Genomic DNA, 24,610 nt, shown 5'->3' with positions numbered 1-24,610 from the left:
TGTAAAGTATTCCTTAGATGAGCTATTTTCCTGTTAAAGAAAGTTTTGGTCTCCTTCTTAAAGTGTGCCAGTGACGGAAGTCTTCTGATGGAGGGTGGGAGAGAGTGCCAGATTCTTGGAGCGGCCCCAGAGAAGGCTCGATTGCAGGTTTTTTTCTTCCCGAAGCGTGCTTTTTGGCAGATCGGGAGTTTCTGGCCTGTCCGGATATCACGAGTTTTTGTGCAAGATATGTAGGTGAATTCGCGTACAGAGCTTTGTGAGTTATGCAAGCCACTTCAAATTGTATTCTGGCCTTCTGGGGAAGCCAGTTCAGAGCTTTGAGGTGGGGAGAGATGTGGTCAAATTGTTTTCAACCCGTTACGAGTCTGGCGGCGGTGTTGAGGCAGGCTTTCAACGGGGCCAGAGAGTTCTTGGGTAGCCCTGCAAGAGTAGAGCATCCATATTCAAGTCTGGAAATGACTAGGGCCTGGGTTGCCATTTTAAGGCCGGACACATCGAGGAAGGGTTTTAGGTTTCTTAGGTAGCTCGGGTGGAATCTAGCCGTTTTGGCCATCGCGTTTATACGGCCATGCATATGCAAGCTGCCGTCAAGGGTTATTCCCAGGGATTTCGCCGACTCAATAATGGTAGGAGGGCAGTTGAGTGCAGTGATGGTCTTGATCCATTCCTGGATGTCTGGGTTTGGTTTGGGTGGGGGGGGGGGTCAGAAGGAATTCCGTTTTGTTTGCGTTGAGTTTAAGCTGGTTGCTGGTGAGCCAGTGGACTGGCCGCTTCAGTGCCTCGTTTAGGGAGAAAATGTCCTCGGGGAAAGAGATTTTTATGTAGACCTGTGTACGGTGGGCGTACATAAGGTAGGAGATGTTGGCGGCAGAAGTGTGAAATAAGCAAGCGCACGGCTGGTGAAAGCCAGGGCTGTGCTTGGCTATCTGTAGCAAGCTTGCCAAGGGAGGGCAGTTGTTGAAGGGAAGTGTGCAAGTGTGCGCAGCGCAGAAGGTTCCAGAGTGGCGGGTGGTGTGAGCACAAGAGGCCTGAACAGGCAGCCTCCCATGCCTACGGCCATACCACCCTGAATGCGCCCGATCTCGTCCGATCTCGGAAGCTAAGCAGGGTCGGGCCTGGTTAGTACTTGGATGGGAGACCGCCTGGGAATACCAGGTGCTGTAGGCATTTTGCCACTCGCTGCTGCGCGTCCCCTGCACAATCACACCTAATCTTCCTGGCTCATAGCATTTTCTAACAAATATACATATATTCTGCTCTCCTCCTCTCCCTCCTCCTCTTTGTTTTTTTTTTTTATTTATTTATAAAGAAACCGGCAACGAGTTTACAATATGCGTGGCCCTTAACTTTAAACTCGAAAACTGAAAGAAAATGAAGAAAAACTTTGCCCTAAGACAGGACAGAGGACCCCTAGCTAAGGCTGGGGAGCTGCTGCAAGCTGCCGCTGCTGATGGGCTGCGCCGGCCCCGGTTCCGGGGGCCCCCCTCCCTCGGCTGGGCTGTCCGAGGCAGCCAGGGAGCAGGGGCCCGCTGAGGCGGAGAGCCAGGCCCGTGACATTAAGGGCCATGGACCCAGGCAGTACTCGGACCCTCGCCTCACTCTCTTTTCTATACGGACAGAGGGGGCGGGGCACGGACATTATTTGCATATGAGGGGCCAGTTCTTGGTGTTTTTTCTTTTTTTACAAAAAGACAGGAGACTTGCGGCAGCCAGAGATTGAGGGTAAAGAAGTTGCCTCCCCAGAGTTCGGGTGAGCATCAGCTGCTGAGCGGGAGTCCCTGCAGCCCCCGGCACATAGAGAAGTGTCCCGAGCAGAGTGCCTTGGAGGCCAGGGCGAAGCAAGTGCCTGGAGGCCAGTGCGAAGCAAGGCTAGGCGGCGCTTGTTAAAAAGGTCCGGCTGCTGGTCTGCTGCTAATGCCGGCCCCTAAAGAAGGGTGGTCGCAGCCAGCCTGTGCGAAAGTGTAAAGTAAGCAAGTGCAAGAGAGGGCTGTGCTTGGCAGTGTGCAGGAAGTTTGATATGGAGGGCAGGTGTTAAAGGGAAATGTGCAAAGGTACTCGAGGGACGCCTGGTGATGACACGCGGGCTGCCGCAGCACAAGAGGCCTGAACAGGCACGCTCTCGTGCCTACGGCCATACCACCCTGAATGCGCCCGATCTCGTCCGATCTCGGAAGCTAAGCAGGGTCGGGCCTGGTTAGTACTTGGATGGGAGACCGCCTGGGAATACCAGGTGCTGTAGGCATTTTGCCTCTCTGACCAATGGCACTTCCGTTTTTTGGGGGGCGGGATCTATTCTACTCTTTTATTTTTTGTTTCTTAAAAAAAAAAAAAAACGCCATCAGGTTCGCAACACTCAGGGCCCATAACTTTCCGCTCGGATATTGAACATTCGGCTGCGCTTTACACTGGGTCCAGAAAGAAAAAAAGCTGTGCCATAAGACAGAACACGGGACCGACTCCAACACCCCCCCCCCCCCCCCCACCCCCACCCCAACCCCGCAAGATGTGGTTTTCTTCTCTCGGCGGCGCAGAGCTGCTGCACGGGCCAGCATCGGTTCCAGGTCCCCATCTATTGGCTTTCCCCAGCAGCCCGAAAGCAGGGGGGGTGAGCCGGAGAGCCAGGCAGCGAGGGCCGCCGAGTACAACCGAGAGGGGTGCGGGGCGCACACACACGCACACACATACGCACTCACTTACACCCATGCATTCACAAGCAGACACTCGCACACACCCCGTACACAACACTCACTCACAAATACACATACATTCATACATGCGCACTCACTTACACCCATGCATTCACAAGCAGACACTCGCACACACCCCGTACACAACACTCACTCACAAATACACATACATTCATACATGCGCACACGAACAAACGAACCAAACGGCGTCAAGAAAAAAGCAACACTTACCTGCTGCAGGCCTCCGGGAGCTGCCAAGAGGGTTGCCACTGCTACCTTGGTCAGCCAATGAGGGGAGGCAGCAGTCGCTCACTCGTTACAGAGCAGGATGGGGACAGAGTCGGTGACAGACACTCGGCCGTTGGCGCTTCGGGGTTTAAAAATGAAGCGTCCAGCTACGAGGCTTTCACTGAAGCTCTCCCTCAACAGGAGGGGAGGGCCTCAAGGACCTTTTGCTGAGCCGAGGAGGTCAGGCCCACCAGAGCTGTGACATCCTCAGCCCAGCAAACCTCAGCTTAGGCAGCCGGGAGCCTGCGCATTTAGCGCATCTCCAACTCCTGGCCTGAACATAAAGAGTGTCTGTCAAGCTGACCTTTCTTCAGCCTGACATACACTCCTTATGTCCAAAAGGGCGGGGGCGTGGCCTCACCGCCTTTAAGGACGGGCGGCTGCTGAAGTCAGGCCGTTGGCAACGAGGACCACGCAACCATAGAGCACTCAGACCCTCATCTCAGTCTCTCTTCTCTATACACACGGTGGCAGGCCCTGGACATGGACGTGATTTGCATACGAGGGCTCGGTCTCTGATAAAAAAAAGAAAAGAAAACTTGCAGCCAGAGCTCCCTGGGAAAAAAAATTGCCATGCCAATGCTTCTGCGGGTGAGCATGAGTTGAAGAGTTGTAGTCCGGCAGCCCCTGCCACATGGCGGAGCGGCCCGATAGAGTGCCTTAGAGCCCAGTGCAAAGCAAGGCCAGGCTCTTGGTGAAAACACCAGGCTGCTGGTTTGCTAGCTCCCCAGCTGGCACCTATAGGGAGGTCGGAGCCTGCGTGTCATTTATTTATTTATTTATAGTTTTATAGAGCGCGAACCAGACCCGTGAGGGTATCAGAGCGCTTTACAGGATTGAGGGGGAGGAAAACAACGCATAAGGATGGGAGGGATCAGATTGGGAGAGATAGGGATACAATATACAGGAGGAGCACGCAGTCTGAGGTCCAAGCTACATGTGGGAGAAAATTGAAGCATGCAGATAAAAAAACCATACAAGAAGGTTTCCATATCCACGAGGTGCACCCCGTCTGAGGTCGAAGCTACATGTGGGATAACAAATTAGAGCGGGTAGTTACATGTACAAGAAGGCGCGCAGTCTCAGCTCTTGGGGGGGATGCCCAGGAGTCCAGAAAAATGTGTCATCCGTGGAGGCCGTGGATAATGCCGAGTTGGAGGGTGGAACAAGCCTATGAGGTGATTGTAAAGTATTCATTAGATGAGCTATTTTCCCATTAAAGAAAGTTTTGGTCTCCTTCTTAAAGTGTGCCAGTGACGGAAGTCTTCTGATGGAGGGTGGGAGAGAGTTCCAGATTCTTGGAGCGGCCCCAGAGAAGGCTCGATTGTAGGTTTTTTTCTTCCCGAAGCGTGCTTTTTGGCATATCGGGAGTTTCTGGCCTGTCCGGATATCACGAGTTTTTGTGCAAGAAATGTAGGTGAATTCGCGTACAGAGCTTTGTGAGTTATGCAAGCCGCTTTAAATTGTATTCTGGCCTTCAGGGGAAGCCAGTTCAGAGCTTTGAGGCAGGGGGAGAAATGTGGTCAAATGTTGTTTCAACCCGTTGCGAGTCTGGCGGCGGTGTTGAGGCAGGCTTTCAATGGGGCCAGACAGTTCTTGGGTAGCCCTGCAAGAGTAGAGCATCCATATTCAAGTTTAGAAATGACTAGGGCCTGGGTTGCCATTTCAAGGCCGGACACATCGAGGAAGGGTTTTAGGTTTCTTGGGTAGCTCAGGTGGAATCTAGCCGTTCTGGCCAGCGCGTTTATATGGCCATGCATATGCAAGCTGCCGTCAAGGGTTATTCCCAGGGATTTCGCCGACTCAATAATGGTAGGAGGGCAGTTTAGTGCAGTGATGGTCTTGATCCATTCCTGGAAGTCTGGATTTGGTTTGGGTGGGGAGATCAGAGGGAATTCCGTTTTGTTTGCGTGGAGTTTAAGCTGGTTGCTGGTGAGCCAGTGGACTGCCAGCTTCAGTGCCTCGTTTAGGGAGAAAATGTCCTCAGGGAAAGAGATTTTTATGTAGACCTGTGAACGGTGGGCGTACATAAGGTAGGAGATGTTGGCGGCAGAAGTGTGAAATAAGCAAGTGCACGGCTGGTGAAAGCCAGGGCTGTGCTTGGCTATCTGTAGCAAGCTTGCCAAGGGAGGGCAGTTGTTGAAGGGAAGTGTGCAAGTGTGCGCAGCGCAGAAGGTTCCAGAGTGGCGGGTGGTGTCAGCACAAGAGGCCTGAACAGGCAGCCTCCCATGCCTACGGCCATACCACCCTGAATGCGCCCGATCTCGTCCGATCTCGGAAGCTAAGCAGGGTCGGGCCTGGTTAGTACTTGGATGGGAGACCGCCTGGGAATACCAGGTGCTGTAGGCATTTTGCCACTCGCTGCTGCGCGTCCCCTGCACAATCACACCTAATCTTCCTGGCTCATAGCATTTTCTAACAAATATACATATATTCTGCTCTCCTCCTCTCCCTCCTCCTCTTTGTTTTTTTTTTTTATTTATTTATAAAGAAACCGGCAACGAGTTTACAATATGCGTGGCCCTTAACTTTAAACTCGAAAACTGAAAGAAAATGAAGAAAAACTTTGCCCTAAGACAGGACAGAGGACCCCTAGCTAAGGCTGGGGAGCTGCTGCAAGCTGCCGCTGCTGATGGGCTGCGCCGGCCCCGGTTCCGGGGGCCCCCCTCCCTCGGCTGGGCTGTCCGAGGCAGCCCGGGAGCAGGGGCCCGCTGAGGCGGAGAGCCAGGCCCGTGACATTAAGGGCCATGGACCCAGGCAGTACTCGGACCCTCGCCTCACTCTCTTTTCTATACGGACAGAGGGGGCGGGGCACGGACATTATTTGCATATGAGGGGCCAGTTCTTGGTGTTTTTTCTTTTTTTACAAAAAGACAGGAGACTTGCGGCAGCCAGAGATTGAGGGTAAAGAAGTTGCCTCCCCAGAGTTCGGGTGAGCATCAGCTGCTGAGCGGGAGTCCCTGCAGCCCCCGGCACATAGAGAAGTGTCCCGAGCAGAGTGCCTTGGAGGCCAGGGCGAAGCAAGTGCCTGGAGGCCAGTGCGAAGCAAGGCTAGGCGGCGCTTGTTAAAAAGGTCCGGCTGCTGGTCTGCTGCTAATGCCGGCCCCTAAAGAAGGGTGGTCGCAGCCAGCCTGTGCGAAAGTGTAAAGTAAGCAAGTGCAAGAGAGGGCTGTGCTTGGCAGTGTGCAGGAAGTTTGATATGGAGGGCAGGTGTTAAAGGGAAATGTGCAAAGGTACTCGAGGGACGCCTGGTGATGACAAGCGGGCTGCCGCAGCACAAGAGGCCTGAACAGGCACGCTCTCGTGCCTACGGCCATACCACCCTGAATGCGCCCGATCTCGGAAGCTAAGCAGGGTCGGGCCTGGTTAGTACTTGGATGGGAGACCGCCTGGGAATACCAGGTGCTGTAGGCATTTTGCCTCTCTGACCAATGGCACTTCCGTTTTTTTGGGGGCGGGATCTATTCTACTCTTTTATTTTTTGTTTCTTAAAAAAAAAAAAAAACGCCATCAGGTTCGCAACACTCAGGGCCCATAACTTTCCGCTCGGATATTGAACATTCGGCTGCGCTTTACACTGGGTCCAGAAAGAAAAAAAGCTGTGCCATAAGACAGAACACGGGACCGACTCCAACACCCCCTCCCCCCCCCCCCCCCCCACCCCCACCCCAACCCCGCAAGATGTGGTTTTCTTCTCTCGGCGGCGCAGAGCTGCTGCACGGGCCAGCATCGGTTCCAGGTCCCCATCTATTGGCTTTCCCCAGCAGCCCGAAAGCAGGGGGGGTGAGCCGGAGAGCCAGGCAGCGAGGGCCGCCGAGTACAACCGAGAGGGGTGCGGGGCGCACACACACGCACACACATACGCACTCACTTACACCCATGCATTCACAAGCAGACACTCGCACACACCCCGTACACAACACTCACTCACAAATACACATACATTCATACATGCGCACACGAACAAACGAACCAAACGGCGTCAAGAAAAAAGCAACACTTACCTGCTGCAGGCCTCCGGGAGCTGCCAAGAGGGTTGCCACTGCTACCTTGGTCAGCCAATGAGGGGAGGCAGCAGTCGCTCACTCGTTACAGAGCAGGATGGGGACAGAGTCGGTGACAGACACTCGGCCGTTGGCGCTTCGGGGTTTAAAAATGAAGCGTCCAGCTACGAGGCTTTCACTGAAGCTCTCCCTCAACAGGAGGGGAGGGCCTCAAGGACCTTTTGCTGAGCCGAGGAGGTCAGGCCCACCAGAGCTGTGACATCCTCAGCCCAGCAAACCTCAGCTTAGGCAGCCGGGAGCCTGCGCATTTAGCGCATCTCCAACTCCTGGCCTGAACATAAAGAGTGTCTGTCAAGCTGACCTTTCTTCAGCCTGACATACACTCCTTATGTCCAAAAGGGCGGGGGCGTGGCCTCACCGCCTTTAAGGACGGGCGGCTGCTGAAGTCAGGCCGTTGGCAACGAGGACCACGCAACCATAGAGCACTCAGACCCTCATCTCAGTCTCTCTTCTCTATACACACGGTGGCAGGCCCTGGACATGGACGTGATTTGCATACGAGGGCTCGGTCTCTGATAAAAAAAAAGAAAAGAAAACTTGCAGCCAGAGCTCCCTGGGAAAAAAAATTGCCATGCCAATGCTTCTGCGGGTGAGCATGAGTTGAAGAGTTGTAGTCCGGCAGCCCCTGCCACATGGCGGAGCGGCCCGATAGAGTGCCTTAGAGCCCAGTGCAAAGCAAGGCCAGGCTCTTGGTGAAAACACCAGGCTGCTGGTTTGCTAGCTCCCCAGCTGGCACCTATAGGGAGGTCGGAGCCTGCGTGTCATTTGTTTATTTATTTATAGTTTTATAGAGCGCGAACCAGACCCGTGAGGGTATCAGAGCGCTTTACAGGATTGAGGGGGAGGAAAACAACGCATAAGGATGGGAGGGATCAGATTGGGAGAGATAGGGATACAATATACAGGAGGAGCACGCAGTCTAAGGTCCAAGCTACATGTGGGAGAAAATTGAAGCATGCAGATAAAAAAACCATACAAGAAGGTTTCCATATCCACGAGGTGCACCCCGTCTGAGGTCGAAGCTACATGTGGGATAACAAATTAGAGCGGGTAGTTACATGTACAAGAAGGCGCGCAGTCTCAGCTCTTGGGGGGGATGCCCAGGAGTCCAGAAAAATGTGTCATCCGTGGAGGCCGTGGATAATGCCGAGGTGGAGGGTGGAACAAGTCTATGAGGTGATTGTAAAGTATTCCTTAGATGAGCTATTTTCCTGTTAAAGAAAGTTTTGGTCTCCTTCTTAAAGTGTGCCAGTGACGGAAGTCTTCTGATGGAGGGTGGGAGAGAGTGCCAGATTCTTGGAGCGGCCCCAGAGAAGGCTCGATTGCAGGTTTTTTTCTTCCCGAAGCGTGCTTTTTGGCAGATCGGGAGTTTCTGGCCTGTCCGGATATCACGAGTTTTTGTGCAAGATATGTAGGTGAATTCGCGTACAGAGCTTTGTGAGTTATGCAAGCCACTTCAAATTGTATTCTGGCCTTCTGGGGAAGCCAGTTCAGAGCTTTGAGGTGGGGAGAGATGTGGTCAAATTGTTTTCAACCCGTTACGAGTCTGGCGGCGGTGTTGAGGCAGGCTTTCAACGGGGCCAGAGAGTTCTTGGGTAGCCCTGCAAGAGTAGAGCATCCATATTCAAGTCTGGAAATGACTAGGGCCTGGGTTGCCATTTTAAGGCCGGACACATCGAGGAAGGGTTTTAGGTTTCTTAGGTAGCTCGGGTGGAATCTAGCCGTTTTGGCCATCGCGTTTATACGGCCATGCATATGCAAGCTGCCGTCAAGGGTTATTCCCAGGGATTTCGCCGACTCAATAATGGTAGGAGGGCAGTTGAGTGCAGTGATGGTCTTGATCCATTCCTGGATGTCTGGGTTTGGTTTGGGTGGGGGGGGGGGTCAGAAGGAATTCCGTTTTGTTTGCGTTGAGTTTAAGCTGGTTGCTGGTGAGCCAGTGGACTGGCCGCTTCAGTGCCTCGTTTAGGGAGAAAATGTCCTCGGGGAAAGAGATTTTTATGTAGACCTGTGTACGGTGGGCGTACATAAGGTAGGAGATGTTGGCGGCAGAAGTGTGAAATAAGCAAGCGCACGGCTGGTGAAAGCCAGGGCTGTGCTTGGCTATCTGTAGCAAGCTTGCCAAGGGAGGGCAGTTGTTGAAGGGAAGTGTGCAAGTGTGCGCAGCGCAGAAGGTTCCAGAGTGGCGGGTGGTGTGAGCACAAGAGGCCTGAACAGGCAGCCTCCCATGCCTACGGCCATACCACCCTGAATGCGCCCGATCTCGTCTGATCTCGGAAGCTAAGCAGGGTCGGGCCTGGTTAGTACTTGGATGGGAGACCGCCTGGGAATACCAGGTGCTGTAGGCATTTTGCCACTCGCTGCTGCGCGTCCCCTGCACAATCACACCTAATCTTCCTGGCTCATAGCATTTTCTAACAAATATACATATATTCTGCTCTCCTCCTCTCCCTCCTCCTCTTTGTTTTTTTTTTTTATTTATTTATAAAGAAACCGGCAACGAGTTTACAATATGCGTGGCCCTTAACTTTAAACTCGAAAACTGAAAGAAAATGAAGAAAAACTTTGCCCTAAGACAGGACAGAGGACCCCTAGCTAAGGCTGGGGAGCTGCTGCAAGCTGCCGCTGCTGATGGGCTGCGCCGGCCCCGGTTCCGGGGGCCCCCCTCCCTCGGCTGGGCTGTCCGAGGCAGCCAGGGAGCAGGGGCCCGCTGAGGCGGAGAGCCAGGCCCGTGACATTAAGGGCCATGGACCCAGGCAGTACTCGGACCCTCGCCTCACTCTCTTTTCTATACGGACAGAGGGGGCGGGGCACGGACATTATTTGCATATGAGGGGCCAGTTCTTGGTGTTTTTTCTTTTTTTACAAAAAGACAGGAGACTTGCGGCAGCCAGAGATTGAGGGTAAAGAAGTTGCCTCCCCAGAGTTCGGGTGAGCATCAGCTGCTGAGCGGGAGTCCCTGCAGCCCCCGGCACATAGAGAAGTGTCCCGAGCAGAGTGCCTTGGAGGCCAGGGCGAAGCAAGTGCCTGGAGGCCAGTGCGAAGCAAGGCTAGGCGGCGCTTGTTAAAAAGGTCCGGCTGCTGGTCTGCTGCTAATGCCGGCCCCTAAAGAAGGGTGGTCGCAGCCAGCCTGTGCGAAAGTGTAAAGTAAGCAAGTGCAAGAGAGGGCTGTGCTTGGCAGTGTGCAGGAAGTTTGATATGGAGGGCAGGTGTTAAAGGGAAATGTGCAAAGGTACTCGAGGGACGCCTGGTGATGACACGCGGGCTGCCGCAGCACAAGAGGCCTGAACAGGCACGCTCTCGTGCCTACGGCCATACCACCCTGAATGCGCCCGATCTCGTCCGATCTCGGAAGCTAAGCAGGGTCGGGCCTGGTTAGTACTTGGATGGGAGACCGCCTGGGAATACCAGGTGCTGTAGGCATTTTGCCTCTCTGACCAATGGCACTTCCGTTTTTTGGGGGGCGGGATCTATTCTACTCTTTTATTTTTTGTTTCTTAAAAAAAAAAAAAAACGCCATCAGGTTCGCAACACTCAGGGCCCATAACTTTCCGCTCGGATATTGAACATTCGGCTGCGCTTTACACTGGGTCCAGAAAGAAAAAAAGCTGTGCCATAAGACAGAACACGGGACCGACTCCAACACCCCCCCCCCCCCCCCCCCACCCCCACCCCAACCCCGCAAGATGTGGTTTTCTTCTCTCGGCGGCGCAGAGCTGCTGCACGGGCCAGCATCGGTTCCAGGTCCCCATCTATTGGCTTTCCCCAGCAGCCCGAAAGCAGGGGGGGTGAGCCGGAGAGCCAGGCAGCGAGGGCCGCCGAGTACAACCGAGAGGGGTGCGGGGCGCACACACACGCACACACATACGCACTCACTTACACCCATGCATTCACAAGCAGACACTCGCACACACCCCGTACACAACACTCACTCACAAATACACATACATTCATACATGCGCACACGAACAAACGAACCAAACGGCGTCAAGAAAAAAGCAACACTTACCTGCTGCAGGCCTCCGGGAGCTGCCAAGAGGGTTGCCACTGCTACCTTGGTCAGCCAATGAGGGGAGGCAGCAGTCGCTCACTCGTTACAGAGCAGGATGGGGACAGAGTCGGTGACAGACACTCGGCCGTTGGCGCTTCGGGGTTTAAAAATGAAGCGTCCAGCTACGAGGCTTTCACTGAAGCTCTCCCTCAACAGGAGGGGAGGGCCTCAAGGACCTTTTGCTGAGCCGAGGAGGTCAGGCCCACCAGAGCTGTGACATCCTCAGCCCAGCAAACCTCAGCTTAGGCAGCCGGGAGCCTGCGCATTTAGCGCATCTCCAACTCCTGGCCTGAACATAAAGAGTGTCTGTCAAGCTGACCTTTCTTCAGCCTGACATACACTCCTTATGTCCAAAAGGGCGGGGGCGTGGCCTCACCGCCTTTAAGGACGGGCGGCTGCTGAAGTCAGGCCGTTGGCAACGAGGACCACGCAACCATAGAGCACTCAGACCCTCATCTCAGTCTCTCTTCTCTATACACACGGTGGCAGGCCCTGGACATGGACGTGATTTGCATACGAGGGCTCGGTCTCTGATAAAAAAAAGAAAAGAAAACTTGCAGCCAGAGCTCCCTGGGAAAAAAAATTGCCATGCCAATGCTTCTGCGGGTGAGCATGAGTTGAAGAGTTGTAGTCCGGCAGCCCCTGCCACATGGCGGAGCGGCCCGATAGAGTGCCTTAGAGCCCAGTGCAAAGCAAGGCCAGGCTCTTGGTGAAAACACCAGGCTGCTGGTTTGCTAGCTCCCCAGCTGGCACCTATAGGGAGGTCGGAGCCTGCGTGTCATTTATTTATTTATTTATAGTTTTATAGAGCGCGAACCAGACCCGTGAGGGTATCAGAGCGCTTTACAGGATTGAGGGGGAGGAAAACAACGCATAAGGATGGGAGGGATCAGATTGGGAGAGATAGGGATACAATATACAGGAGGAGCACGCAGTCTGAGGTCCAAGCTACATGTGGGAGAAAATTGAAGCATGCAGATAAAAAAACCATACAAGAAGGTTTCCATATCCACGAGGTGCACCCCGTCTGAGGTCGAAGCTACATGTGGGATAACAAATTAGAGCGGGTAGTTACATGTACAAGAAGGCGCGCAGTCTCAGCTCTTGGGGGGGATGCCCAGGAGTCCAGAAAAATGTGTCATCCGTGGAGGCCGTGGATAATGCCGAGTTGGAGGGTGGAACAAGCCTATGAGGTGATTGTAAAGTATTCATTAGATGAGCTATTTTCCCATTAAAGAAAGTTTTGGTCTCCTTCTTAAAGTGTGCCAGTGACGGAAGTCTTCTGATGGAGGGTGGGAGAGAGTTCCAGATTCTTGGAGCGGCCCCAGAGAAGGCTCGATTGTAGGTTTTTTTCTTCCCGAAGCGTGCTTTTTGGCATATCGGGAGTTTCTGGCCTGTCCGGATATCACGAGTTTTTGTGCAAGAAATGTAGGTGAATTCGCGTACAGAGCTTTGTGAGTTATGCAAGCCGCTTTAAATTGTATTCTGGCCTTCAGGGGAAGCCAGTTCAGAGCTTTGAGGCAGGGGGAGAAATGTGGTCAAATGTTGTTTCAACCCGTTGCGAGTCTGGCGGCGGTGTTGAGGCAGGCTTTCAATGGGGCCAGACAGTTCTTGGGTAGCCCTGCAAGAGTAGAGCATCCATATTCAAGTTTAGAAATGACTAGGGCCTGGGTTGCCATTTCAAGGCCGGACACATCGAGGAAGGGTTTTAGGTTTCTTGGGTAGCTCAGGTGGAATCTAGCCGTTCTGGCCAGCGCGTTTATATGGCCATGCATATGCAAGCTGCCGTCAAGGGTTATTCCCAGGGATTTCGCCGACTCAATAATGGTAGGAGGGCAGTTTAGTGCAGTGATGGTCTTGATCCATTCCTGGAAGTCTGGATTTGGTTTGGGTGGGGAGATCAGAGGGAATTCCGTTTTGTTTGCGTGGAGTTTAAGCTGGTTGCTGGTGAGCCAGTGGACTGCCAGCTTCAGTGCCTCGTTTAGGGAGAAAATGTCCTCAGGGAAAGAGATTTTTATGTAGACCTGTGAACGGTGGGCGTACATAAGGTAGGAGATGTTGGCGGCAGAAGTGTGAAATAAGCAAGTGCACGGCTGGTGAAAGCCAGGGCTGTGCTTGGCTATCTGTAGCAAGCTTGCCAAGGGAGGGCAGTTGTTGAAGGGAAGTGTGCAAGTGTGCGCAGCGCAGAAGGTTCCAGAGTGGCGGGTGGTGTCAGCACAAGAGGCCTGAACAGGCAGCCTCCCCTGCCTACGGCCATACCACCCTGAATGCGCCCGATCTCGTCCGATCTCGGAAGCTAAGCAGGGTCGGGCCTGGTTAGTACTTGGATGGGAGACCGCCTGGGAATACCAGGTGCTGTAGGCATTTTGCCACTCGCTGCTGCGCGTCCCCTGCACAATCACACCTAATCTTCCTGGCTCATAGCATTTTCTAACAAATATACATATATTCTGCTCTCCTCCTCTCCCTCCTCCTCTTTGTTTTTTTTTTTTATTTATTTATAAAGAAACCGGCAACGAGTTTACAATATGCGTGGCCCTTAACTTTAAACTCGAAAACTGAAAGAAAATGAAGAAAAACTTTGCCCTAAGACAGGACAGAGGACCCCTAGCTAAGGCTGGGGAGCTGCTGCAAGCTGCCGCTGCTGATGGGCTGCGCCGGCCCCGGTTCCGGGGGCCCCCCTCCCTCGGCTGGGCTGTCCGAGGCAGCCCGGGAGCAGGGGCCCGCTGAGGCGGAGAGCCAGGCCCGTGACATTAAGGGCCATGGACCCAGGCAGTACTCGGACCCTCGCCTCACTCTCTTTTCTATACGGACAGAGGGGGCGGGGCACGGACATTATTTGCATATGAGGGGCCAGTTCTTGGTGTTTTTTCTTTTTTTACAAAAAGACAGGAGACTTGCGGCAGCCAGAGATTGAGGGTAAAGAAGTTGCCTCCCCAGAGTTCGGGTGAGCATCAGCTGCTGAGCGGGAGTCCCTGCAGCCCCCGGCACATAGAGAAGTGTCCCGAGCAGAGTGCCTTGGAGGCCAGGGCGAAGCAAGTGCCTGGAGGCCAGTGCGAAGCAAGGCTAGGCGGCGCTTGTTAAAAAGGTCCGGCTGCTGGTCTGCTGCTAATGCCGGCCCCTAAAGAAGGGTGGTCGCAGCCAGCCTGTGCGAAAGTGTAAAGTAAGCAAGTGCAAGAGAGGGCTGTGCTTGGCAGTGTGCAGGAAGTTTGATATGGAGGGCAGGTGTTAAAGGGAAATGTGCAAAGGTACTCGAGGGACGCCTGGTGATGACAAGCGGGCTGCCGCAGCACAAGAGGCCTGAACAGGCACGCTCTCGTGCCTACGGCCATACCACCCTGAATGCGCCCGATCTCGGAAGCTAAGCAGGGTCGGGCCTGGTTAGTACTTGGATGGGAGACCGCCTGGGAATACCAGGTGCTGTAGGCATTTTGCCTCTCTGACCAATGGCACTTCCGTTTTTTTGGGGGCGGGATCTATTCTACTCTTTTATTTTTTGTTTCTTAAAAAAAAAAAAAAACGCCATCAGGTTCGCAACACTCAGGGCCCATAACTTTCCGCTCGGATATTGAACATTCGGCTGCGCTTTACACTGGGTCCAGAAAGAAAAAAAGCTGTGCCATAAGACAGAACACGGGACCGACTCCAACACCCCCCCCCCCCTCCCCCACCCCCACCCCAACCCCGCAAGATGTGGTTTTCTTCTCTCGGCGGCGCAGAGCTGCTGCACGGGCCAGCATCGGTTCCAGGTCCCCATCTATTGGCTTTCCCCAGCAGCCCGAAAGCAGGGGGGGTGAGCCGGAGAGCCAGGCAGCGAGGGCCGCCGAGTACAACCGAGAGGGGTGCGGGGCGCACACACACGCACACACATACGCACTCACTTACACCCATGCATTCACAAGCAGACACTCGCACACACCCCGTACACAACACTCACTCACAAATACACATACATTCATACATGCGCACACGAACAAACGAACCAAACGGCGTCAAGAAAAAAGCAACACTTACCTGCTGCAGGCCTCCGGGAGCTGCCAAGAGGGTTGCCACTGCTACCTTGGTCAGCCAATGAGGGGAGGCAGCAGTCGCTCACTCGTTACAGAGCAGGATGGGGACAGAGTCGGTGACAGACACTCGGCCGTTGGCGCTTCGGGGTTTAAAAATGAAGCGTCCAGCTACGAGGCTTTCACTGAAGCTCTCCCTCAACAGGAGGGGAGGGCCTCAAGGACCTTTTGCTGAGCCGAGGAGGTCAGGCCCACCAGAGCTGTGACATCCTCAGCCCAGCAAACCTCAGCTTAGGCAGCCGGGAGCCTGCGCATTTAGCGCATCTCCAACTCCTGGCCTGAACATAAAGAGTGTCTGTCAAGCTGACCTTTCTTCAGCCTGACATACACTCCTTATGTCCAAAAGGGCGGGGGCGTGGCCTCACCGCCTTTAAGGACGGGCGGCTGCTGAAGTCAGGCCGTTGGCAACGAGGACCACGCAACCATAGAGCACTCAGACCCTCATCTCAGTCTCTCTTCTCTATACACACGGTGGCAGGCCCTGGACATGGACGTGATTTGCATACGAGGGCTCGGTCTCTGATAAAAAAAAAGAAAAGAAAACTTGCAGCCAGAGCTCCCTGGGAAAAAAAATTGCCATGCCAATGCTTCTGCGGGTGAGCATGAGTTGAAGAGTTGTAGTCCGGCAGCCCCTGCCACATGGCGGAGCGGCCCGATAGAGTGCCTTAGAGCCCAGTGCAAAGCAAGGCCAGGCTCTTGGTGAAAACACCAGGCTGCTGGTTTGCTAGCTCCCCAGCTGGCACCTATAGGGAGGTCGGAGCCTGCGTGTCATTTATTTATTTATTTATAGTTTTATAGAGCGCGAACCAGACCCGTGAGGGTATCAGAGCGCTTTACAGGATTGAGGGGGAGGAAAACAACGCATAAGGATGGGAGGGATCAGATTGGGAGAGATAGGGATACAATATACAGGAGGAGCACGCAGTCTAAGGTCCAAGCTACATGTGGGAGAAAATTGAAGCATGCAGATAAAAAAACCATACAAGAAGGTTTCCATATCCACGAGGTGCACCCCGTCTGAGGTCGAAGCTACATGTGGGATAACAAATTAGAGCGGGTAGTTACATGTACAAGAAGGCGCGCAGTCTCAGCTCTTGGGGGGGATGCCCAGGAGTCCAGAAAAATGTGTCATCCGTGGAGGCCGTGGATAATGCCGAGGTGGAGGGTGGAACAAGTCTATGAGGTGATTGTAAAGTATTCCTTAGATGAGCTATTTTCCTGTTAAAGAAAGTTTTGGTCTCCTTCTTAAAGTGTGCCAGTGACGGAAGTCTTCTGATGGAGGGTGGGAGAGAGTGCCAGATTCTTGGAGCGGCCCCAGAGAAGGCTCGATTGCAGGTTATTTTCTTCCCGAAGCGTGCTTTTTGGCAGATCGGGAGTTTCTGGCCTGTCCGGATATCACGAGTTTTTGTGCAAGATATGTAGGTGAATTCGCGTACAGAGCTTTGTGAGTTATGCAAGCCACTTCAAATTGTATTCTGGCCTTCTGGGGAAGCCAGTTCAGAGCTTTGAGGTGGGGAGAGATGTGGTCAAATTGTTTTCAACCCGTTACGAGTCTGGCGGCGGTGTTGAGGCAGGCTTTCAACGGGGCCAGAGAGTTCTTGGGTAGCCCTGCAAGAGTAGAGCATCCATATTCAAGTCTGGAAATGACTAGGGCCTGGGTTGCCATTTTAAGGCCGGACACATCGAGGAAGGGTTTTAGGTTTCTTAGGTAGCTCGGGTGGAATCTAGCCGTTTTGGCCATCGCGTTTATACGGCCATGCATATGCAAGCTGCCGTCAAGGGTTATTCCCAGGGATTTCGCCGACTCAATAATGGTAGGAGGGCAGTTGAGTGCAGTGATGGTCTTGATCCATTCCTGGATGTCTGGGTTTGGTTTGGGTGGGGGGGGGGGTCAGAAGGAATTCCGTTTTGTTTGCGTTGAGTTTAAGCTGGTTGCTGGTGAGCCAGTGGACTGGCCGCTTCAGTGCCTCGTTTAGGGAGAAAATGTCCTCGGGGAAAGAGATTTTTATGTAGACCTGTGTACGGTGGGCGTACATAAGGTAGGAGATGTTGGCGGCAGAAGTGTGAAATAAGCAAGCGCACGGCTGGTGAAAGCCAGGGCTGTGCTTGGCTATCTGTAGCAAGCTTGCCAAGGGAGGGCAGTTGTTGAAGGGAAGTGTGCAAGTGTGCGCAGCGCAGAAGGTTCCAGAGTGGCGGGTGGTGTGAGCACAAGAGGCCTGAACAGGCAGCCTCCCATGCCTACGGCCATACCACCCTGAATGCGCCCGATCTCGTCCGATCTCGGAAGCTAAGCAGGGTCGGGCCTGGTTAGTACTTGGATGGGAGACCGCCTGGGAATACCAGGTGCTGTAGGCATTTTGCCACTCGCTGCTGCGCGTCCCCTGCACAATCACACCTAATCTTCCTGGCTCATAGCATTTTCTAACAAATATACATATATTCTGCTCTCCTCCTCTCCCTCCTCCTCTTTGTTTTTTTTTTTTATTTATTTATAAAGAAACCGGCAACGAGTTTACAATATGCGTGGCCCTTAACTTTAAACTCGAAAACTGAAAGAAAATGAAGAAAAACTTTGCCCTAAGACAGGACAGAGGACCCCTAGCTAAGGCTGGGGAGCTGCTGCAAGCTGCCGCTGCTGATGGGCTGCGCCGGCCCCGGTTCCGGGGGCCCCCCTCCCTCGGCTGGGCTGTCCGAGGCAGCCCGGGAGCAGGGGCCCGCTGAGGCGGAGAGCCAGGCCCGTGACATTAAGGGCCATGGACCCAGGCAGTACTCGGACCCTCGCCTCACTCTCTTTTCTATACGGACAGAGGGGGCGGGGCACGGACATTATTTGCATATGAGGGGCCAGTTCTTGGTGTTTTTTCTTTTTTTACAAAAAGACAGGGGACTTGCGGCAGCCAGAGATTGAGGGTAAAGAAGTTGCCTCCCCAGAGTTCGGGTGAGCATCAGCTGCTGAGCGGGAGTCCCTGCAGCCCCCGGCACATAGAGAAGTGTCCCGAGCAGAGTGCCTTGGAGGCCAGGGCGAAGCAAGTGCCTGGAGGCCAGTGCGAAGCAAGGCTAGGCGGCGCTTGTTAAAAAGGTCCGGCTGCTGGTCTGCTGCTAATGCCGGCCCCTAAAGAAGGGTGGTCGCAGCCAGCCTGTGCGAAAGTGTAAAGTAAGCAAGTGCAAGAGAGGGCTGTGCTTGGCAGTGTGCAGGAAGTTTGATATGGAGGGCAGGTGTTAAAGGGAAATGTGCAAAGGTACTCGAGGGACGCCTGGTGATGACACGCGGGCTGCCGCAGCACAAGAGGCCTGAACAGGCACGCTCTCGTGCCTACGGCCATACCACCCTGAATGCGCCCGATCTCGTCCGATCTCGGAAGCTAAGCAGGGTCGGGCCTGGTTAGTACTTGGATGGGAGACCGCCTGGGAATACCAGGTGCTGTAGGCATTTTGCCTCTCTGACCAATGGCACTTCCGTTTTTTGGGGGGCGGGATCTATTCTACTCTTTTATTTTTTGTTTCTTAAAAAAAAAAAAAAACGCCATCAGGTTCGCAACACTCAGGGCCCATAACTTTCCGCTCGGATATTGAACATTCGGCTGCGCTTTACACTGGGTCCAGAAAGAAAAAAAGCTGTGCCATAAGACAGAACACGGGACCGACTCCAACACCCCCCCCCCCCCCCCCACCCCCACCCCAACCCCGCAAGATGTGGTTTTCTTCTCTCGGCGGCGCAGAGCTGCTGCACGGGCCAGCATCGGTTCCAGGTCCCCATCTATTGGCTTTCCCCAGCAGCCCGAAAGCAGGGGGGGTGAGCCGGAGAGCCAGGCAGCGAGGGCCGCCGAGTACAACCGAGAGGGGTGCGGGGCGCACACACACGCACACACATACGCACTCACTTACACCCATGCATTCACAAGCAGACACTCGCACACACCCCGTACACAACACTCACTCACAAATACACATACATTCATACATGCGCACACGAACAAACGAACCAAACGGCGTCAAGAAAAAAGCAACACTTACCTGCTGCAGGCCTCCGGGAGCTGCCAAGAGGGTTGCCACTGCTACCTTGGTCAGCCAATGAGGGGAGGCAGCAGTCGCTCACTCGTTACAGAGCAGGATGGGGACAGAGTCGGTGACAGACACTCGGCCGTTGGCGCTTCGGGGTTTAAAAATGAAGCGTCCAGCTACGAGGCTTTCACTGAAGCTCTCCCTCAACAGGAGGGGAGGGCCTCAAGGACCTTTTGCTGAGCCGAGGAGGTCAGGCCCACCAGAGCTGTGACATCCTCAGCCCAGCAAACCTCAGCTTAGGCAGCCGGGAGCCTGCGCATTTAGCGCATCTCCAACTCCTGGCCTGAACATAAAGAGTGTCTGTCAAGCTGACCTTTCTTCAGCCTGACATACACTCCTTATGTCCAAAAGGGCGGGGGCGTGGCCTCACCGCCTTTAAGGACGGGCGGCTGCTGAAGTCAGGCCGTTGGCAACGAGGACCACGCAACCATAGAGCACTCAGACCCTCATCTCAGTCTCTCTTCTCTATACACACGGTGGCAGGCCCTGGACATGGACGTGATTTGCATACGAGGGCTCGGTCTCTGATAAAAAAAAGAAAAGAAAACTTGCAGCCAGAGCTCCCTGGGAAAAAAAATTGCCATGCCAATGCTTCTGCGGGTGAGCATGAGTTGAAGAGTTGTAGTCCGGCAGCCCCTGCCACATGGCGGAGCGGCCCGATAGAGTGCCTTAGAGCCCAGTGCAAAGCAAGGCCAGGCTCTTGGTGAAAACACCAGGCTGCTGGTTTGCTAGCTCCCCAGCTGGCACCTATAGGGAGGTCGGAGCCTGCGTGTCATTTATTTATTTATTTATAGTTTTATAGAGCGCGAACCAGACCCGTGAGGGTATCAGAGCGCTTTACAGGATTGAGGGGGAGGAAAACAACGCATAAGGATGGGAGGGATCAGATTGGGAGAGATAGGGATACAATATACAGGAGGAGCACGCAGTCTGAGGTCCAAGCTACATGTGGGAGAAAATTGAAGCATGCAGATAAAAAAACCATACAAGAAGGTTTCCATATCCACGAGGTGCACCCCGTCTGAGGTCGAAGCTACATGTGGGATAACAAATTAGAGCGGGTAGTTACATGTACAAGAAGGCGCGCAGTCTCAGCTCTTGGGGGGGATGCCCAGGAGTCCAGAAAAATGTGTCATCCGTGGAGGCCGTGGATAATGCCGAGTTGGAGGGTGGAACAAGCCTATGAGGTGATTGTAAAGTATTCATTAGATGAGCTATTTTCCCATTAAAGAAAGTTTTGGTCTCCTTCTTAAAGTGTGCCAGTGACGGAAGTCTTCTGATGGAGGGTGGGAGAGAGTTCCAGATTCTTGGAGCGGCCCCAGAGAAGGCTCGATTGTAGGTTTTTTTCTTCCCGAAGCGTGCTTTTTGGCATATCGGGAGTTTCTGGCCTGTCCGGATATCACGAGTTTTTGTGCAAGAAATGTAGGTGAATTCGCGTACAGAGCTTTGTGAGTTATGCAAGCCGCTTTAAATTGTATTCTGGCCTTCAGGGGAAGCCAGTTCAGAGCTTTGAGGCAGGGGGAGAAATGTGGTCAAATGTTGTTTCAACCCGTTGCGAGTCTGGCGGCGGTGTTGAGGCAGGCTTTCAATGGGGCCAGACAGTTCTTGGGTAGCCCTGCAAGAGTAGAGCATCCATATTCAAGTTTAGAAATGACTAGGGCCTGGGTTGCCATTTCAAGGCCGGACACATCGAGGAAGGGTTTTAGGTTTCTTGGGTAGCTCAGGTGGAATCTAGCCGTTCTGGCCAGCGCGTTTATATGGCCATGCATATGCAAGCTGCCGTCAAGGGTTATTCCCAGGGATTTCGCCGACTCAATAATGGTAGGAGGGCAGTTTAGTGCAGTGATGGTCTTGATCCATTCCTGGAAGTCTGGATTTGGTTTGGGTGGGGAGATCAGAGGGAATTCCGTTTTGTTTGCGTGGAGTTTAAGCTGGTTGCTGGTGAGCCAGTGGACTGCCAGCTTCAGTGCCTCGTTTAGGGAGAAAATGTCCTCAGGGAAAGAGATTTTTATGTAGACCTGTGAACGGTGGGCGTACATAAGGTAGGAGATGTTGGCGGCAGAAGTGTGAAATAAGCAAGTGCACGGCTGGTGAAAGCCAGGGCTGTGCTTGGCTATCTGTAGCAAGCTTGCCAAGGGAGGGCAGTTGTTGAAGGGAAGTGTGCAAGTGTGCGCAGCGCAGAAGGTTCCAGAGTGGCGGGTGGTGTCAGCACAAGAGGCCTGAACAGGCAGCCTCCCATGCCTACGGCCATACCACCCTGAATGCGCCCGATCTCGTCCGATCTCGGAAGCTAAGCAGGGTCGGGCCTGGTTAGTACTTGGATGGGAGACCGCCTGGGAATACCAGGTGCTGTAGGCATTTTGCCACTCGCTGCTGCGCGTCCCCTGCACAATCACACCTAATCTTCCTGGCTCATAGCATTTTCTAACAAATATACATATATTCTGCTCTCCTCCTCTCCCTCCTCCTCTGTTTTTTTTATTTCTTTATTTATTTATTTATAAAGAAGCCGGCAACGAGTTTACAATATGCGTGGCCCTTAACTTTAAACTCGAAAACTGAAAGAAAATGAAGAAAAACTTTGCCCTAAGACAGGACAGAGGACCCCTAGCTAAGGCTGGGGAGCTGCTGCAAGCTGCCGCTGCTGATGGGCTGCGCCGGCCCCGGTTCCGGGCCCCCTCTCCCTCGGCTGGGCTGTCCGAGGCAGCCCGGGAGCAGGGGGCCGCTGAGGCGGAGAGCCAGGCCGGTGACATTAAGGGCCATGGACCCAGGCAGTTCTCGGACCCTCGCCTCACTCTCTTTTCTATACGGACAGAGGGGGCGGGGCGGGGCACGGACATTATTTGCATATGAGGGGCCAGTTCTTGAGGTTTCTTTTTTTTTTTTTTTACAAAAAGACAGGAGACTTGCAGCAGCCAGAGATTGGGGGTAAAGAAGTTGCCTCCCCAGATATCGGGTGAGCATCAGCTGCTGAGCGAGAGTCCCTGCAGCCCCCCGGCACATAGAGAAGTGTCCCGAGCAGAGTGCCTTGGAGGCCGGGGCGAAGCAAGTGCCTGGAGGCCAGTGCGAAGCAAGGCTAGGCGGCGCTTGTTAAAAAGGTCAGGCTGCTGGTCTGCTGCTAATGCCGGCCCCTAAAGAAGGGTGGTCGCAGCCAGCCTGTGCGAAAGTGTAAAGTAAGCAAGTGCAAGAGAGGGCTGTGCTTGGCAGTGTGCAGGAAGTTTGATATGGAGGGCAGGTGTTAAAGGGAAATGTGCAAAGGTACTCGAGGGACGCCTGGTGATGACACGCGGGCTGCCGCAGCACAAGAGGCCTGAACAGGCACGCTCTCGTGCCTACGGCCATACCACCCTGAATGCGCCCGATCTCGTCCGATCTCGGAAGCTAAGCAGGGTCGGGCCTGGTTAGTACTTGGATGGGAGACCGCCTGGGAATACCAGGTGCTGTAGGCATTTTGCCTCTCTGACCAATGGCACTTCCGTTTTTTTGGGGGCGGGATCTATTCTACTCTTTTATTTTTTGTTTCTTAAAAAAAAAAAAAAACGCCATCAGGTTCGCAACACTCAGGGCCCATAACTTTCCGCTCGGATATTGAACATTCGGCTGCGCTTTACACTGGGTCCAGAAAGAAAAAAAGCTGTGCCATAAGACAGAACACGGGACCGACTCCAACACCCCCCCCCCCCCCACCCCCACCCCAACCCCGCAAGATGTGGTTTTCTTCTCTCGGCGGCGCAGAGCTGCTGCACGGGCCAGCATCGGTTCCAGGTCCCCATCTATTGGCTTTCCCCAGCAGCCCGAAAGCAGGGGGGGTGAGCCGGAGAGCCAGGCAGCGAGGGCCGCCGAGTACAACCGAGAGGGGTGCGGGGCGCACACACACGCACACACATACGCACTCACTTACACCCATGCATTCACAAGCAGACACTCGCACACACCCCGTACACAACACTCACTCACAAATACACATACATTCATACATGCGCACACGAACAAACGAACCAAACGGCGTCAAGAAAAAAGCAACACTTACCTGCTGCAGGCCTCCGGGAGCTGCCAAGAGGGTTGCCACTGCTACCTTGGTCAGCCAATGAGGGGAGGCAGCAGTCGCTCACTCGTTACAGAGCAGGATGGGGACAGAGTCGGTGACAGACACTCGGCCGTTGGCGCTTCGGGGTTTAAAAATGAAGCGTCCAGCTACGAGGCTTTCACTGAAGCTCTCCCTCAACAGGAGGGGAGGGCCTCAAGGACCTTTTGCTGAGCCGAGGAGGTCAGGCCCACCAGAGCTGTGACATCCTCAGCCCAGCAAACCTCAGCTTAGGCAGCCGGGAGCCTGCGCATTTAGCGCATCTCCAACTCCTGGCCTGAACATAAAGAGTGTCTGTCAAGCTGACCTTTCTTCAGCCTGACATACACTCCTTATGTCCAAAAGGGCGGGGGCGTGGCCTCACCGCCTTTAAGGACGGGCGGCTGCTGAAGTCAGGCCGTTGGCAACGAGGACCACGCAACCATAGAGCACTCAGACCCTCATCTCAGTCTCTCTTCTCTATACACACGGTGGCAGGCCCTGGACATGGACGTGATTTGCATACGAGGGCTCGGTCTCTGATAAAAAAAAAGAAAAGAAAACTTGCAGCCAGAGCTCCCTGGGAAAAAAAATTGCCATGCCAATGCTTCTGCGGGTGAGCATGAGTTGAAGAGTTGTAGTCCGGCAGCCCCTGCCACATGGCGGAGCGGCCCGATAGAGTGCCTTAGAGCCCAGTGCAAAGCAAGGCCAGGCTCTTGGTGAAAACACCAGGCTGCTGGTTTGCTAGCTCCCCAGCTGGCACCTATAGGGAGGTCGGAGCCTGCGTGTCATTTATTTATTTATTTATAGTTTTATAGAGCGCGAACCAGACCCGTGAGGGTATCAGAGCGCTTTACAGGATTGAGGGGGAGGAAAACAACGCATAAGGATGGGAGGGATCAGATTGGGAGAGATAGGGATACAATATACAGGAGGAGCACGCAGTCTAAGGTCCAAGCTACATGTGGGAGAAAATTGAAGCATGCAGATAAAAAAACCATACAAGAAGGTTTCCATATCCACGAGGTGCACCCCGTCTGAGGTCGAAGCTACATGTGGGATAACAAATTAGAGCGGGTAGTTACATGTACAAGAAGGCGCGCAGTCTCAGCTCTTGGGGGGGATGCCCAGGAGTCCAGAAAAATGTGTCATCCGTGGAGGCCGTGGATAATGCCGAGGTGGAGGGTGGAACAAGTCTATGAGGTGATTGTAAAGTATTCCTTAGATGAGCTATTTTCCTGTTAAAGAAAGTTTTGGTCTCCTTCTTAAAGTGTGCCAGTGACGGAAGTCTTCTGATGGAGGGTGGGAGAGAGTGCCAGATTCTTGGA

At 53.8% G+C, this 24,610-nt stretch overlaps 10 non-coding genes and 2 pseudogenes across 10 annotated transcripts; all 12 read left to right on the top strand.

Moving 5' to 3' along the window:
- Positions 1–1,048: 1,048 nt before the first annotated feature.
- On the top strand, positions 1,049–1,167 carry LOC146801487 (5S ribosomal RNA). The gene has a single exon (XR_014968190.1). It is a non-coding gene; the product is annotated as a 5S ribosomal RNA (ribosomal RNA).
- A 956-nt stretch (positions 1,168–2,123) lies between these two features.
- LOC146801486 (5S ribosomal RNA) lies at positions 2,124–2,242 on the top strand. The gene has a single exon (XR_014968189.1). It is a non-coding gene; the product is annotated as a 5S ribosomal RNA (ribosomal RNA).
- A 2,963-nt stretch (positions 2,243–5,205) lies between these two features.
- On the top strand, positions 5,206–5,324 carry LOC146801485 (5S ribosomal RNA). The gene has a single exon (XR_014968188.1). It is a non-coding gene; the product is annotated as a 5S ribosomal RNA (ribosomal RNA).
- A 956-nt stretch (positions 5,325–6,280) lies between these two features.
- On the top strand, positions 6,281–6,389 carry LOC146801484 (5S ribosomal RNA; annotated as a pseudogene).
- Positions 6,390–9,268: 2,879 nt separating this feature from the next.
- Positions 9,269–9,387, top strand: LOC146801483 (5S ribosomal RNA). The gene has a single exon (XR_014968329.1). It is a non-coding gene; the product is annotated as a 5S ribosomal RNA (ribosomal RNA).
- A 956-nt stretch (positions 9,388–10,343) lies between these two features.
- On the top strand, positions 10,344–10,462 carry LOC146801482 (5S ribosomal RNA). The gene has a single exon (XR_014968187.1). It is a non-coding gene; the product is annotated as a 5S ribosomal RNA (ribosomal RNA).
- Positions 10,463–13,335: 2,873 nt separating this feature from the next.
- LOC146801481 (5S ribosomal RNA) lies at positions 13,336–13,454 on the top strand. The gene has a single exon (XR_014968186.1). It is a non-coding gene; the product is annotated as a 5S ribosomal RNA (ribosomal RNA).
- A 956-nt stretch (positions 13,455–14,410) lies between these two features.
- On the top strand, positions 14,411–14,519 carry LOC146801480 (5S ribosomal RNA; annotated as a pseudogene).
- A 2,874-nt stretch (positions 14,520–17,393) lies between these two features.
- On the top strand, positions 17,394–17,512 carry LOC146801479 (5S ribosomal RNA). The gene has a single exon (XR_014968185.1). It is a non-coding gene; the product is annotated as a 5S ribosomal RNA (ribosomal RNA).
- Positions 17,513–18,468: 956 nt separating this feature from the next.
- Positions 18,469–18,587, top strand: LOC146801478 (5S ribosomal RNA). Its single transcript, XR_014968184.1, has one exon. It is a non-coding gene; the product is annotated as a 5S ribosomal RNA (ribosomal RNA).
- Positions 18,588–21,458: 2,871 nt separating this feature from the next.
- Positions 21,459–21,577, top strand: LOC146801477 (5S ribosomal RNA). Its single transcript, XR_014968182.1, has one exon. It is a non-coding gene; the product is annotated as a 5S ribosomal RNA (ribosomal RNA).
- Positions 21,578–22,549: 972 nt separating this feature from the next.
- On the top strand, positions 22,550–22,668 carry LOC146801476 (5S ribosomal RNA). The gene has a single exon (XR_014968181.1). It is a non-coding gene; the product is annotated as a 5S ribosomal RNA (ribosomal RNA).
- The last annotated feature ends 1,942 nt before the right edge of the window (positions 22,669–24,610 follow it).

This window comes from Triturus cristatus, chromosome 8 (assembly GCF_964204655.1).
Source record: "Triturus cristatus chromosome 8, aTriCri1.1, whole genome shotgun sequence".
Classification (NCBI taxonomy): domain Eukaryota; kingdom Metazoa; phylum Chordata; class Amphibia; order Caudata; family Salamandridae; genus Triturus; species Triturus cristatus.
This window is presented reverse-complemented; position numbering and strand designations above follow the sequence as displayed.